The following is a 14,523-nucleotide window of genomic DNA, read 5'->3' on the forward strand; positions in this document are numbered from 1 at the left end:
ATGAGATACTATCTCACAGCAGTCAGAGTGGCTACTATTAAAAATACAAAAAACCACAGTGACTGGCAAGGCTGAAGAGAAAAGGAAGTGCTTATACATTGTTGGTGCAAATGCAAATTAGTTCAGCCACTGTGGAAAGCAGTTTGAACATTTCTCAAAGATGTTAAAACAGAATGAGACCCATTAGGCCCAGCAATTAAATTACTGGGCATATACCCAAAAGAATGCAAATGGCTCTTCCAAAAAGATACATAGACCCATGTGTTCATCACAGCACTATTCATAAGAGCAAAGACATAGAATCAACCAAGATGCCCATCAGTGGTGGATTGGATAAAGAAAATGTGGTACACACACATCATGGAATACTACACAGTGATAAAAAATAAATAAAATCATGTCCTTTGCAGCAATGTAGATACAGCTGAAGGCCATTATCTTAAGCATATTAATGTAGGAACAGAAAACCAAACAATGCATGTTCTTATTTATAAGTGAGAGCTAAACATTAAGTACACATTGAGTCTCACAAAGATCAGAACAGTAGACACCAAGGCCTACTTAAGGGGGCATGTTGTGAGGAGAATGAGGTTTGAAAAATTACCTATTAGGTACTATACTATGCTCACTACCTGTGTGATGAAATCTTTTGCACAACAAACTCCAGAGACTTGCAATAAATTAATGTAACAAACCTGCACATGTACCCCTTGAACCTAAAAGAAAGTTGAAAAAAAATCAGATAAATGCATGGAAAATCAAAAGATGATACAGGTTAAATGTCCTCATGTACTGAAATTTCATAAAGTATGCGATGAGGAACTTTCTATAGGGTTAAATCAACTCTGAATCTCTCACTGTCTTCTTTCACTTATATATATATATAGTTTTGGAAAAGGATCTATAGAATGTATCTTTCAAGAGCTTTTATACAATAGGAATGTGTGCTTGATATATTTTATTTAAAGTGTTACCTGAATATCTTTTCATGTTGCTATCTTGCAAAAAAGGTTTCTTCAAAAGCCTTTTAATTGCATTACAAAAGTTTACAATAAATTAACTGGTAGTCTGCATTTCAATTCTGAAACTTCACCTGATATTTTTCTATTTAAGTAAAACATAACACAAATATATATAAAAATCAGCATTTCGCTTCAATGTACATTAATAACTATTCCAATTTGGCACTTATAAGTGTTTATACTTATAACAAATGTAACATATTAAATTATAGTACAAAAAATATAATCATTCCATGATTAAAACCCAAAACTAAATGATTATTAGGTCATTTGTGATAATATTATTGAATATGAACTATTATAACTACTATTTCAAATACTTAGATGTCACATATTCAAATATGGAGCAAAGTGTAATTATTTTGGTTGACTTCCATCATAGAAACCGCTTAGAAAACTGTTAAACAAAGATGACTTTATTAAACTTATTGTTTAATAAGTTCCAAGGGTGAATAACACCCTCACAAAATTTCAGTTGTGTTTCCAAAGAAGTTAGTGATCTGAGTTCAAATGGTTTAATTAATTTTTTAAGGTAAGGAACTAGTTAAAACTAGGATAAAGTTTTAACAGATTGTTTAGTGCTGGTGGAGAAGGTTATATTTCATATCTAATTAGCAAAATGTGGTGCTGAAAAGCAAGCTGTTTGCCTAGCTAGGAAAAGTGTTACCTGAGAAAAAGTTCCATGCCCAGTTGAACAAGCTGATGGCAAGATTTTCCAGAATCAAACAGGAAAACTGCTTAATGATTTGCAATCTTATTTTCCTGTGCAAGAAATTTTTGAGGTGAATAATTATGTTATATTTGCAGAAGCAGTCTCAGTTCTCAGCCTCCATCACTGAGTTTATATTAAGGTAGGTGGTCACATTTCTCATTTATCTCTACTGATCTTTCTCCAGTCTGACTTCAAGAATACACCACTATATATAGACATGGTCAATCACCATATCACAATGGTTTCAGATGTTATGATTGTATACCAAACTTCCAATGATGGCTGTTTCAATCACTATAAAAGTCAGCTCTTCTGGACATTTTTAAATTAGTATTTTGTGGAACCATTTCATGGGACAGTTATTGCACACACCACATAAGGCCATAATGATCACACTATTGGAAACATGCAATAAGTATAAATACTAAAAGAAAGATTGTATCAAACTTTATAGTTCATTGCCTAAAGTCAGGTGATAAGCATATAAAAATTATGCTAAGAGAAAGAATATCATCTTTAATCTAAAAAGCCCAAAGAACCATATACAATAAAGTTAGTCAATCACTTAACTGCTTGATATTTCTGTTTCCCAATTCCTTTGTTCTCTCTCTCTCTTTCTTATGACAAATATGTCACCTTGAAACTCTGGTAGTGGTTTGTTTGAAAACACCGCTCATTTAATTTCATAAATTCTCCAAAGGTGAAAATGTATCAAAAATAAAAATGAAACAAAACAAAACAAAAAAACCCACAAAATTCTTATTGGATCACCAAATATTATTGTATGATTTTAGGACTACCCAGAAAAATTAGAACTGTTCCATGTTTCAATATTCATAATAATCAATAGATGAATTTAAAGAATAAGTGTACAGGTGTGCTTAAATGGGAGCTTATCTTTTAGTTTCAATAAAGTGAGGCATTTTCAAGTGTATACTATTCATTTCATAAATGAGAAAGCTCTAACATATGAATTCACTAAACAAGAATTATACATATGAAGGATTAAGCTACTATATCTACCTACCACATAATGTCTCCAGGAAATGCTTCAATGAGATAAATACCTCCTATTTTAGGAGTTTTATGATAGTCTTAGACATTTGGCTCTCTGTAGCCTTAACCATCTGAAAAGCTGTTTTGATAGAGTGTGATGACAGAGTTTAGCTCAGAAATCACCTGACACATTGCATAGTAATGACAGGGAAGGAAAGTGGGTGGCACTACAAAAATAGTGTCACTTCTCAAGAATTGTTTTGATGGTGTATTTTAGTTAAATCACAAGCAAAACTGAGGGTATAGTTTGGACTCATATCGAAAGAGACTGGAGGCTCAAAGAAGAATATTGTTAGAGAGCTGATTGATGTACTAAATGAGTGATTATGACTATTAGTGATTCAGATACTAAAATAGAAGAAAACAGAAATAAAAGCTTCCTGGGGTGGGGAAAGTATTAAAACAAGAACATGCAGATTGAAGCATGCATATCCATGGTATTAGTCATCTATGTCTTGTTCATAGGGTCTTGGATGAAAGCTGCCTACTTCATGGAGTGATTCAGTGATACCTAAAATTCCAAGAAATTTTGAACTCTTTTTTTGTTGTTGAAATCATAAGGTGATAAACATAATAGTTAAATATCTGTTGTTGATACTAAGTGTTATTTATTGATGAGTTAGATCAATGCGATTATACATATTGTAAATTAATTATTTTATAGCTTGGACATTAAATATACCTTCTAACAGAAACATCCCTCTATACTAGAACTTTGTTTTATGAGGCCAAAAATGTTAAGTGGAAAACTAATTCAAAGTTCTATATCTATAGATAAATATCCCCAATAGTCTATGTAGCCCAATTAAAAATAAAAGCTGACTAGGAGAAAATTAGTTATCAATTTTTTTTAGAAAATGACAGATGCACTATTTCTTTCTAAAGTTGAAAATAATACCTCATTATCAATTAAAGCCATACATGTAAGTTTCTCTAAATTGTTTACCAATAATTTTAATTACCCTTGTTTGTTATTCATTTGGCTGACAAAATACTTACAAATTCTCCTTAGTATGCCAATAGTTATTTATTAAATGTTAATAAATTGGGATAATAGTAAAATTGATTATTTGGAATATTTTGGCAAAAATCAGGAAGTATATATACATCATTTTGTGTATCAGTTTTGCTCCTGAAATTTTAAAAAGAGTGATATGCACAGAAAACTTAAAAAATGGAATTACTATTTTGATACAAACTGGAATTTTTGCTCCTAAAATACACTGAAGAATTTGAGTGAGCTATATAGAAACCTGGAGAGACCATTTTCAAAAAAGGGAAAAAGGCAAGCAAAAGTTAAAATCCATATATTACAATATAAATGTGAAGAAAAGATAAAGAACAAATAGCAATTAGAAAAACTAAAGGGGGCACTCCAGCCTGGGCTACAGAGCAACACTCCAGTCAAAAAAAAAAAAAAAAGAAAGAAAAGAGAGAGAGAGAGAGAGGAGAGAGAGAGACGGGGGCGGGGGGAGGGGGAGAGAGAGAGAGAAAAAGAGAGAGAGAGAGAGAGAGTGAGAGAAGAAAAACTAAAGGGGAAAAAAAGAGAAGAGATAAAGTGTTGAGACAATTTCCCCAAAACCACAAACAATGAAGGAAGAAACTCTCGAGAGGGAGTTAAGCAATCCACTGAGCTAAATTACACCTCAATAAGCAACTAGGCATAATAGGGCAATTTTTGCCAATCTGGACACATTGAAAATAGAGAAAGCATAAGAGAGAAGTTATACAACTAAATACTTCAAACTTTAACTGGCAAGGTCTGTACTCATATTTGTTTCTCCTCCTCCTCCTCCTCCTCCTCCTCCTCCTCCTCCTCCTCCTCCTCCTCCTTCTCCTACTCCTTCTCCTTCTCCTCCTCCTTCTTCTTCTCATTCTCCTTCTCCTTCCTCTTCTTCCTTCTTTCTTCTTCCTTTTTTCCTTCTCCTCCTCCTCCTCCTCCTCCTCCTCCTCCTCCTCCTCCTCCTCCTCTTCTTCTTCTTCTTCTTCTTCTTCTTCTTCTTCTTCTTCTTCTTCTTCTTCTTCCTCTTCTTCTTCTTCTTCTGCTGCTGCTGCTGCTGCATAACCTCTCCTTGAAAATTTTAGCTATAACATATAAGAAAAAAATTCAAAAAGTTTGTATCTGACATTTACACATCTTAGAACTTCCATACAGCTTTTTAATTGCCTGTTAAAAGTCATACTCTTAATATTTAATAGATGTCCCAGAATAAATATACCAAAATTGGAATTCATTTTCCTATTTCTGGTCTTCCTCTAGTATTATGTAATTTGGTTAACAGCATGGCTAAAAGTCCTATGGGTTTCTTTCATAAATAAGGTGTAATATATAAATAACTTGTTTTCTTGCCCTCTATATACAGTCACATGTCTTCTGTTGATTGGTATTCCAGCGTATCTCTCTATATCCAGGTATTCATAATCACGTGCATTCTCATTGTCATAGTTATTTTTATGTTTTTATTTCAATGGATATAACAAACTAAAACATAAAATGTAAAAAGTAAAATAAGATTTCCTATATAGAGAGATTTCATATATATATATTTTTTTCTCATGTCTAAATCAATATTAACATGTTATCACAGGTATTTCAGATTTTTTTGTGAAGTAACATGTTTCCAGTTTTTGACAAATAACAAATCAAAACAAAACAATGTGTCTGGCTAACTGACTTCCTTGAGCCACAAACTGAAGATGACTTAGAAATAAAGGAGTGTGGAGAAACCTGAGAAACTAATGTAACAGCCTGAGAGATTCTTAAGAAAAAAAAATATGTTGTTTCCCAGAGTTAGAAGGGTTAGAATTTAGAGAGATTACTGGAATAAGGAAAGCTTTTGAGTTATATTCTTTGCTCTTTCACTCCACCAAAATTGTCCAGGAAATAATATTTTCAAAGATTTGAAGCAAATAATTTATAATTTATAATTTTATTTCTAGCAGAAATACAATTAAAATGTGAAGAAAAATTAAGCAATATGAGTTCTCAAAAAGTTAACAGAGAGTAATCTTATTTGTAAAAAACACTTTGGGAGCTAGAAGAGAGAGAAAGTGATGCAGAGAAAGAGGGAAATGAAGAAAGAAGGAGAGATGCTAACTGTTACTCCCTTTGAATCAGGGCATTCTTCAATCTACCTACTGTTTGATTATTTTTATCTCTTCGTGGTTCATACTTCCAGACCCTTTTCTCTTTTTCTATCTGCCTCTTTCCCTCTTCCTCACCTTCTCTCTGCCTCTCTCTCTCTTTCTCGCTTTCTCTCTTCCTCTCTCTCTCCTTCCCATCCCCAAGCCTTCCTCACAATGACATCTTAATTGTACTATGTATATACACATATATGTTTGTATCTATCAATCTGCCTACCTACTGACCTACTTATCTGTTTATTTTTTACTGAGGCATAAGGTATAGACACAAACTATAGAGGGCCAAACTGAACTCATATCAACTGATGAATTTTTACATATGTGTATAACCTTGTAAACCTTACCTAGATCAAGATAAAGAATGTTTCTAGCACCACTCCTACCCCTAGTAATCTCCTCTCTGCCTTTTAAGTCCAAGTCATTGCCTAGAGATAAACACTGTTCTGATTTTTCATCTCAATTGTGCAAAGTTGTCTGTTCTTCAGTTTCACATAAATGGAATCTTAAGTAATGTACTCTTTGATGTTGGGCTTCTATTTCTGAATACAGTGTCTGTGAGATATATTCATATTGTAGGGTATAACAGTAGAGAGCTTATTTTTATTACCGCACTGTATTCTGTTGCATATACAATTCATCCATTTCAATATTCAGTGCCTATTTAAGACTTCTGTAAATTTCCAGTCAGATTATACACATTTATACTGGCTAATTTCAATAAGGATTTTTGCATATATTCTGAATATGTTTTGGTTAAATACATATACTGTTAATGTATTACCCCAGACTGTGACTTGCCTTTTGTCTTCCCAAGTCGTTTTTGTGGATTAGCAGAATTTCTTCATTATAACAAAGTTAAATTTGTCAATTGCTATTGTTAAAGTTAAATTTTTCCACGCTATTTAGAAAAATTTTGCCTCATATAAAGTCAAACTGCAATTTTTCTTATAGAAGCTTTATTTATTTACATATTTGTTTACTTACTTATATTTATCTTTCACAATTAGGTCTATAGTCCATCTCAGATTGATTTTTGCATCTGGTGTGAAGTAGGGATCAATGCCCACTTTTTCACATAGATATGCAAATACTTCAACACCAATTATTGAAGAGATTGTCTTTTTTATTTATTTACATTGGCATCTTTTTCTTAAATCAAGTGACAATTCAAGACATGCCAGTCTATTTCTGGATTTCTCATTGTTTTTCCACTGATCCATTTGCTTATATTGCATCAATGTACACTGTCTTAGCTAAGGATTTTCTTCATTCCTTATATTCAATAGTGTACCTGTTTCTCTTCAAGATTGTTTAGGTTGTTTCAGTGGGGAAGGAAAAGCTACAATTCTCTCTTCTTTCATACAGACGTCTGGGGCAGTGTTGATTCTAATTAGAATATTTTGTAAACATTTATAATTTATGATAAAATTTGCTACCCGAAATGTGTGGAAGGTTAGTAGTCTCTTTAATATTGAACTCGGAATTGTTTCAGCAGAATATACCTAGTCTGTCTAGATTATTTCTTACATTATTTATTACAAATTATTAAATACATTGCAATTTGTGGAGTAATAGAATGAAGCAATGACATCGTATTTTTATATAAAATATAAACTATACAATTATTTGTTAACTCATTCTGCATTCAATATTTGTTTCTACATGCCATAAATATATCCAATGTGGAAATGGGAACCAGAGAGCTGCTTCTGATAAATTAACAACCTCTCAGTGTGGTTCATGTGATAGCTTCTTTTTTATATGCTTTGCAAATCATTGTTGAATCTTAGTGCTGAATAAGATTGAGATTTTGTGTCAGTCTAATTTACATGTTGAACTTTATTAAACGGGTGAACAAGAAGGGCAGTCTTTCAGATGCACACTATACAATAACATAATGTCTAAGAGATATATTAAAAAAATAGAAAGTGACAAGAGACACAATAAGAATTTGATTTAGGTCATTGTCAACTACTGCAAAATTTGAAGTGGCTAAAGCTTTGGGACATGTCGTAGATTACATGGCCTATTAATAAAATTATGTAAGATAAACTCAAAATAGGGAGACTAATAGATTGGTATATGAGGACATCCAAATTCTGAAAAAAAAGAAGCACCATTTCTTTTTCTGGATATCATTTCCAATATAAGTTAAATTGAAGCTTGTAATGAAGAAAATTAAGATACTGACAAAGGCAGTATATGATATATTTGGTTTCTGAGAACCTACTGATACTTACATGGCTTCCAGATCAGATATAATAAATAAAGTGACTATTTATGCCTGATAAAACATATATAAGTAGATATGACCTACGAACAAATAATGATAGTATCCAGAAGGTATTCTGTGAAGAAGGTGGATCATATGATGAAGAAGTACCAATAGAAATTGTATGAACCCCTACTAGCACAGATTTTTCAAATAAATGATTGGGAAAAAAATATTGATGCTAGAAACTGCTAAATACTGACAAACACAAGAGATTATCTGCAGTCATGCCCAATGGCTGCAAAGTTTGTGGATAGAAATTTCTCAATTACATGGTAGTTAATTAGCCATGGTGAACAAAAAAGGACATGAGTCTACCTCTCATATAAAGCTATAGAAGATGAAAAGATTGAACAAGTGGTCAGAATGTGCTCAGTCAACTCCTGGGGAAGGATTATGAAGGATATATGCGATGACATTGTTACTGGCTCAGGATTGGTAAACAAAACTTTTTGTTAACATCAAACACTAGTTCTGTATAATGTTCTTCCAATGAGGGATAGAGAGAAAAAATACTTTTTAAAAGCCCTAAAAAAAGTTAGGGACAATCTGGGGCTATGTTTTGTGGTCCTAAAATTGTAGCTTGACTATGAGTTGAAAAATGAGACTTGAGAAAATATTCTGTGGCTGAAATCCCTTACCAGATTTTTCAGTTGATGTGCCTATATATAAAGAAGGTTTTGTCTCTTTCATTCTCAAATTAGGTGATGACCAAATATTTCCTTCACCCAGTTTTGATAAAGCATGCTAAATGGGAATCTTTGGAACTGTTCAATCCCTCCTCTGTAGAACTATAGAGAAACATAGATAATATAGAATTCCAGGAGAGCAATAACAGATTGCTTTTTATAACAGAAAGGGTTAACTCAGAGAAGTCCAAGCTGACATATTAGGACACCTCACTTCTAAAATTATGAGAATAGTTGAAAGATGGATAATGATATCCACTAATTCAATTTTAAATATTCCCATATGACAAATATATAAAGCAGATGGCTTAATGGGCTGACTGTAGACTATTAGAATTTAGACAAGGTAGTTCTCCTGATATCCTCAATGGTACAAGATATAATTAAAATATTTAAAAGAAGTAGAAAATATCAAAGGTGATGGTATGTTGTAATACATTTACAAACACTTTCTTTTCTATACCTATATTGGAGACCAGTCAAGGTAAGCACACCTGATTTAGGCGAAATGGCCTTCAGAATGTACAAAGGATATTTAAATTGACCAGAAAACTATTAAAATATAGGAGAGCAACACTAATCCATTAAGATTGAGCATTCTCATTAGGAGTAATTTGGTGCCCAACATTAATGATATAATCATTGCCTGTTCAGAAGACAACATATGTGATGGCAAAATAAACAGTGGCCTGATAAACAAATAAAACCTTTGGAGTTTTAAAAACTGGACTTGAATGGCAGACATTAAGACCAAATGCCCTTCCTAGAGACTCCTCATCAAGATGAAAAACACTTGCTGTCTTAAGAAAAAAAAGCTCTTTTCCAGAAAATTGGCAAGTTAGCAGTAGTCCATTTAGAAAGATAATGAAGTGATTTGTTAGTAGAAGAGGCACATTTTTGATTAGATGAAACTTTTTTGTGTCAAACAATAGTGGAAAGAAAATTACATTAGCCAAGAAAAAAATAACTATAGGTATGGGATAAAAATCTACTTATTGTCTACAGAATTCACCATATATAATTCATCCGTGTAAGCAAGAACCACTTGTACCCACAAAGCTATTAATATTTTTAAATATTTTATATAGAGAGAGATATATCATGATATATCATATATATGATATATATAGAACATATATATCTATAGATATATATAGAGAACATAGAATATATAGAGAGAATATATATATCTATATATGATATACATATATATCATGATATATCATATATAGATATATATCATGAGATATATATGATATGTATATTTTTATATATGATAAGGCATGCTAAACGGAAATCTTTGGAATTGTTCAATCCCTCTTTCGTAGAACTACAGAGAAACATAAATAATATAGAATTCCAGGAGAGCAATAGCAGATTGTTTTTTATAACAGTAAGGGTTAACTCAGAGAAGTCCAAGCTCACACATTAGGACACGTCACTTCTAAAACTATGAGAACAGTTGAAGGAGGGATAATGTAATGTGTGTGTGTGTTATATAAATGTGTGTATGTATACATATAAATGTGTGTGTGTATATATATGTATATATATACACACATGCATACATGTATGTGTGTGTAGATATATGCATACACATATACTATATATGTATAAGTGTATATGTGTATGTATCTATATGTGTGTATATACATACATACACACACACACACACATATATATATATGAACAAATGAGTAGTTGACCAGCAGAGAAGCCCCAGCTAGGGACAGGATACTTATAAAGTCATTATGATATTAATAAATCTAAATGATGAAAGCTCATCTATGGATAGTGTGGTCTTCATCTGGATAAATTTTAAATTGAACATTTTAACTTTAAAATTCTAATTTCTCAGTAAACTTAATTTTTGGGAAAATAAATTATAAAACTTACATAATATCAATCAGAGATAAAGTGTCAATGGTAAGTAAAGAAGCCTGTAAGCACATGTTAAGAAACTATACTATAATAATAACATATAGTGTGCCACAAACAACTTGGAATATGTAATTTATTAAGCAATGGTTTTCAGTAACTAACTCAGGATATGCAAATATATAGTATACGGGAAACAATTATTTCTTTTAAGAAAAAATGGTAAGTGAAACTATAACTTTTAAACAGCTAAACAAACCCATCAAGAATAGTACTAGAAAAGAAGGACCTTGATTTCTGCCTACCGAGTACAGTGATCACCTCTGCTTTCAGTTCTACATAGATAGCCCTAATATTAAAAGTGAACAGCAGCCTTATGTACTATTGAGAATGGTTTAGTTGAGATTTCATCAGTGACCAAAGCTTAGTTATTTAGAGGAATCTCAGTAAATTGAGCCAATGTATTTTCTTTGAGAGCTGGAGCAGGGGGTCACATTTTGTACTAAGGAAGGGCTGCCACTTTTTCACATGAAGTCAAGATACCGGTGGGAGCAGATTCCCTGCATTCTTTTCCATTTGGCATTTCCATTTGAAAGTGAAGCTGGCTGGGCTCTTCTCACCTTTTTCATAATTGAATGTGATTTGACACCACCTTAACTCAGGAATATGAGGCCGGAGAGTCAAAAGGCATACATAGTTTGTATGTTTAGTTTAGACATGAATAAAGATAAAGCTTGTCACTTCTTTTCCAAAAGAGTGTATCTGGCAGCAGCAGCAGCATCAGGGAAGCAATCAACCCTGAATTCTAAGGAGCGATCCAAGTACATAAATCCCCTTTGCCAAACTTCAGTTGGCAAAACATTCAGTCGCAGGAACTTGTCATTTAAAGGTGTCATTTGGGTAGTTAGGCCAAAAAGGACACTTTTACAACATGGCCTATTGACTTGGTCCCCACTCAAAAAATACTGATTTGTGGACTAAGGGCAATGCACAAGTGAAACATTTAACAATGCAAAGCTATGCTTTTGCACCTCTAGTTGATGACATATGAGCATATTATTCTTCCAGACCACTGAAAAAATGTTAAATGGTATGTAATCGATGTTAAATATTCCCTTGTTTAAACAAAAAAAAGAAGTGCTAGTATAAAATGACAATAGTAAAAATATTAAAGTATCTCATTATTCTGTGTCCACTTAATTGTCAACTGTTTCATTGTTAACACATAATATTCAATACATAGTTTTATGTAGTTGTCTTGGGCTATAGTAGATTCTATCATTGTTTTCCACCCATACTTGCAACTCTTCCATTTACATACTGGAGAAAGAAGGCAAATGCCCCTTTACAATGTTTTAAACTTTTATTTTCTTGAAATTTGAATAGTTTACCATGTATTCTGTGCCTTAACTATCTCTTCTTCCCTGGCATGATATCTTAGTCAGTTCAGACTGCTATACAAAAAACCCATAAACTGAATGGCTTATAAAAACTAAAAATATATTTCTTTCAGTTTTGGAGGCTGAGTGTCTGGTATCAGGGTTCCAGCACGGTCGGGGGCTAGTGAAGACTCCCTTCTAGGTTGCAGACTGCCAACTTTTTATCATAGCCTCACATGGTAGAAAGAGGGTGAGAAAGCCACTGGAGTTACTTCCAATAAAAGCTCTAATCCCTTTCAAGAGCACTGTACTCTCATGACCTAATTATTCCCAAAGTCCTGTCTTCTAATACCATCACTGTGGGTGTTAGGATTTCAACACAGAAATTTGTGAGGTTCATAAACATTCAGTCCATTCCACATACCCAGTATTTTACCTTGCATATAATAGGCTCTCCAAAATGTTTATTGAATTCAAACATCACGAGAGGGATAATAGAAAGTAACAATTTATTTATTGACAATATTTGTGTCCTTTTATATTTTTGTTACCTTTCTTAACAAATGTCAACAGCAAAGTATCTCTTTTCATCCATCTAATAAAGACATCAGAAGTAGAAATAATTAGCAAATGTGACTCCCAGTTTTGACATGAAAACTGAGGAGCGGTGTAAAGTTTGCAAGACATTAGTTTCTTTTCGTGTTTCGTTACAGCAAAGTGAACCAGTTAAGGCAATAACACATTTAATTAGTCTCCAGAATAAGGACATTTTACACAAAGATAGATTTTACGCAAAATAGATTAGAATCAATAATAACTACCCAATAGTCAAAGCCTGCTCTAGCATGTCAGTCATGGGGCCACTAAGATTTTAAAAAGGAGCAATTTCATTGGGCTATGGAGATATGCTGCAAAATATTTTAAAACATTTGTTTATCTGTGCATTTTAAATACAGAAATGATCATTTCTGACGTTTGGATCAGTAAATGTCTCCTATTCTCTTACTTGCACTACTATATTGAGTTTGCAGATGATCTTCCACCAGTAGTGTCCCACATGCATTTATGCTTTTGGGAATCTATATAAAAGGAGACTTGATGGAGGGTATGCTTCTGCACTGCACATCCCCAAGTGAAAGTATGCCTAAGTGGGTTGCCATCAATACGAAACTGAGGACTCTTGCCACTTAGAAGAACAAGAAGGGAAGTGGCTGGTTATTAGATACGTGGGAAGAGAAGAGTGGGTAAGGGTCAAAGAGAAAGTTTATTCCACTTGCTCTATTTACTTTACATTTCTTTACAGTCATAACCTTGCATGCCACTGAAACCAATTCTATTTCTCCATCTTTCATATATTTAAATCGAAAGTGTCTAGGATGTAAAATTTACAGGATGTAAATTTTAAACAAAATTGTTGACCGGGTGTGGCGGCTCACACTTGTAAACCCAGCACTTTGGGAGGCCAATATGAGAGAATTGCTTGAGGCGAGTAGCTCAAGACCAGCCTGTACAACATAGTGAGACTGTCTGTACAGAATTTTTTTTTTAAACCAGCCTTGTGTGGTGGCATGCCTGTAGTCCTAGCTACTCGGAAAGCTGAGGTGGGGAGATCCCTTGAGCACAGCAGTTCAAGGCTACAGTGAACTATGATCACACTACCGCCCTCCAGCATGGGCAACAGAGAGAGACCCTTTCTCAAAAGAAAAAAATTGTTGGAGCAACATTAACTGCCATTTTGAATAAATTAAAAATCATATCATCTAGATACTTTATATAATTTATTAAGGTACTTTGTTTTTTAAGACATGTATGTCTCACTTTGTCACCCAGGCTTGAGTGTAGTGGCACAATCATAGCTCAGTGCTGCCTTGAACTCCAGGGCTCAAGGGATCCTCCTGTCTCAGCCTCCCAGATAGCTAGGACTACAGTCACACCATCACACTGGGCTATTTTTTTTTCTTTTTTTTAATTTTGTAGAGGTGGAGTCTCACCATTTTACCCAGGCTGGTCTCTAACTCCTGGGCTCAAACAATCTGCCCCGCCTTGGCCTTCCAAAGTACTGGCATTGCAGGCATGAGCCATCTCATCTGATCTACATATTTAATTTCTATTCATCACAACCATCTTGTAAGGATAGAGAAGTGAAGATTAAATAATTAAAATAATTTTATAGTAAACCGTGGTTCTGGGTATCAAACCTAGTTCTACCTTTTACTAAAGTTCAGGCTATTTCAGCTATATGACATTAATTTCCAAACAACCTACATATACTTTATCCAAAATAGGTATATTAGTATAAATATTCTGGATAATATTTTCTTTTATTATATTGCTATGGTATAACAAAATCTATCAAAAGTTATTCATAGGC

This window comes from Macaca mulatta, chromosome 17, assembly GCF_049350105.2.
Source record: "Macaca mulatta isolate MMU2019108-1 chromosome 17, T2T-MMU8v2.0, whole genome shotgun sequence".
NCBI classification, from domain to species: Eukaryota; Metazoa; Chordata; class Mammalia; order Primates; family Cercopithecidae; genus Macaca; species Macaca mulatta.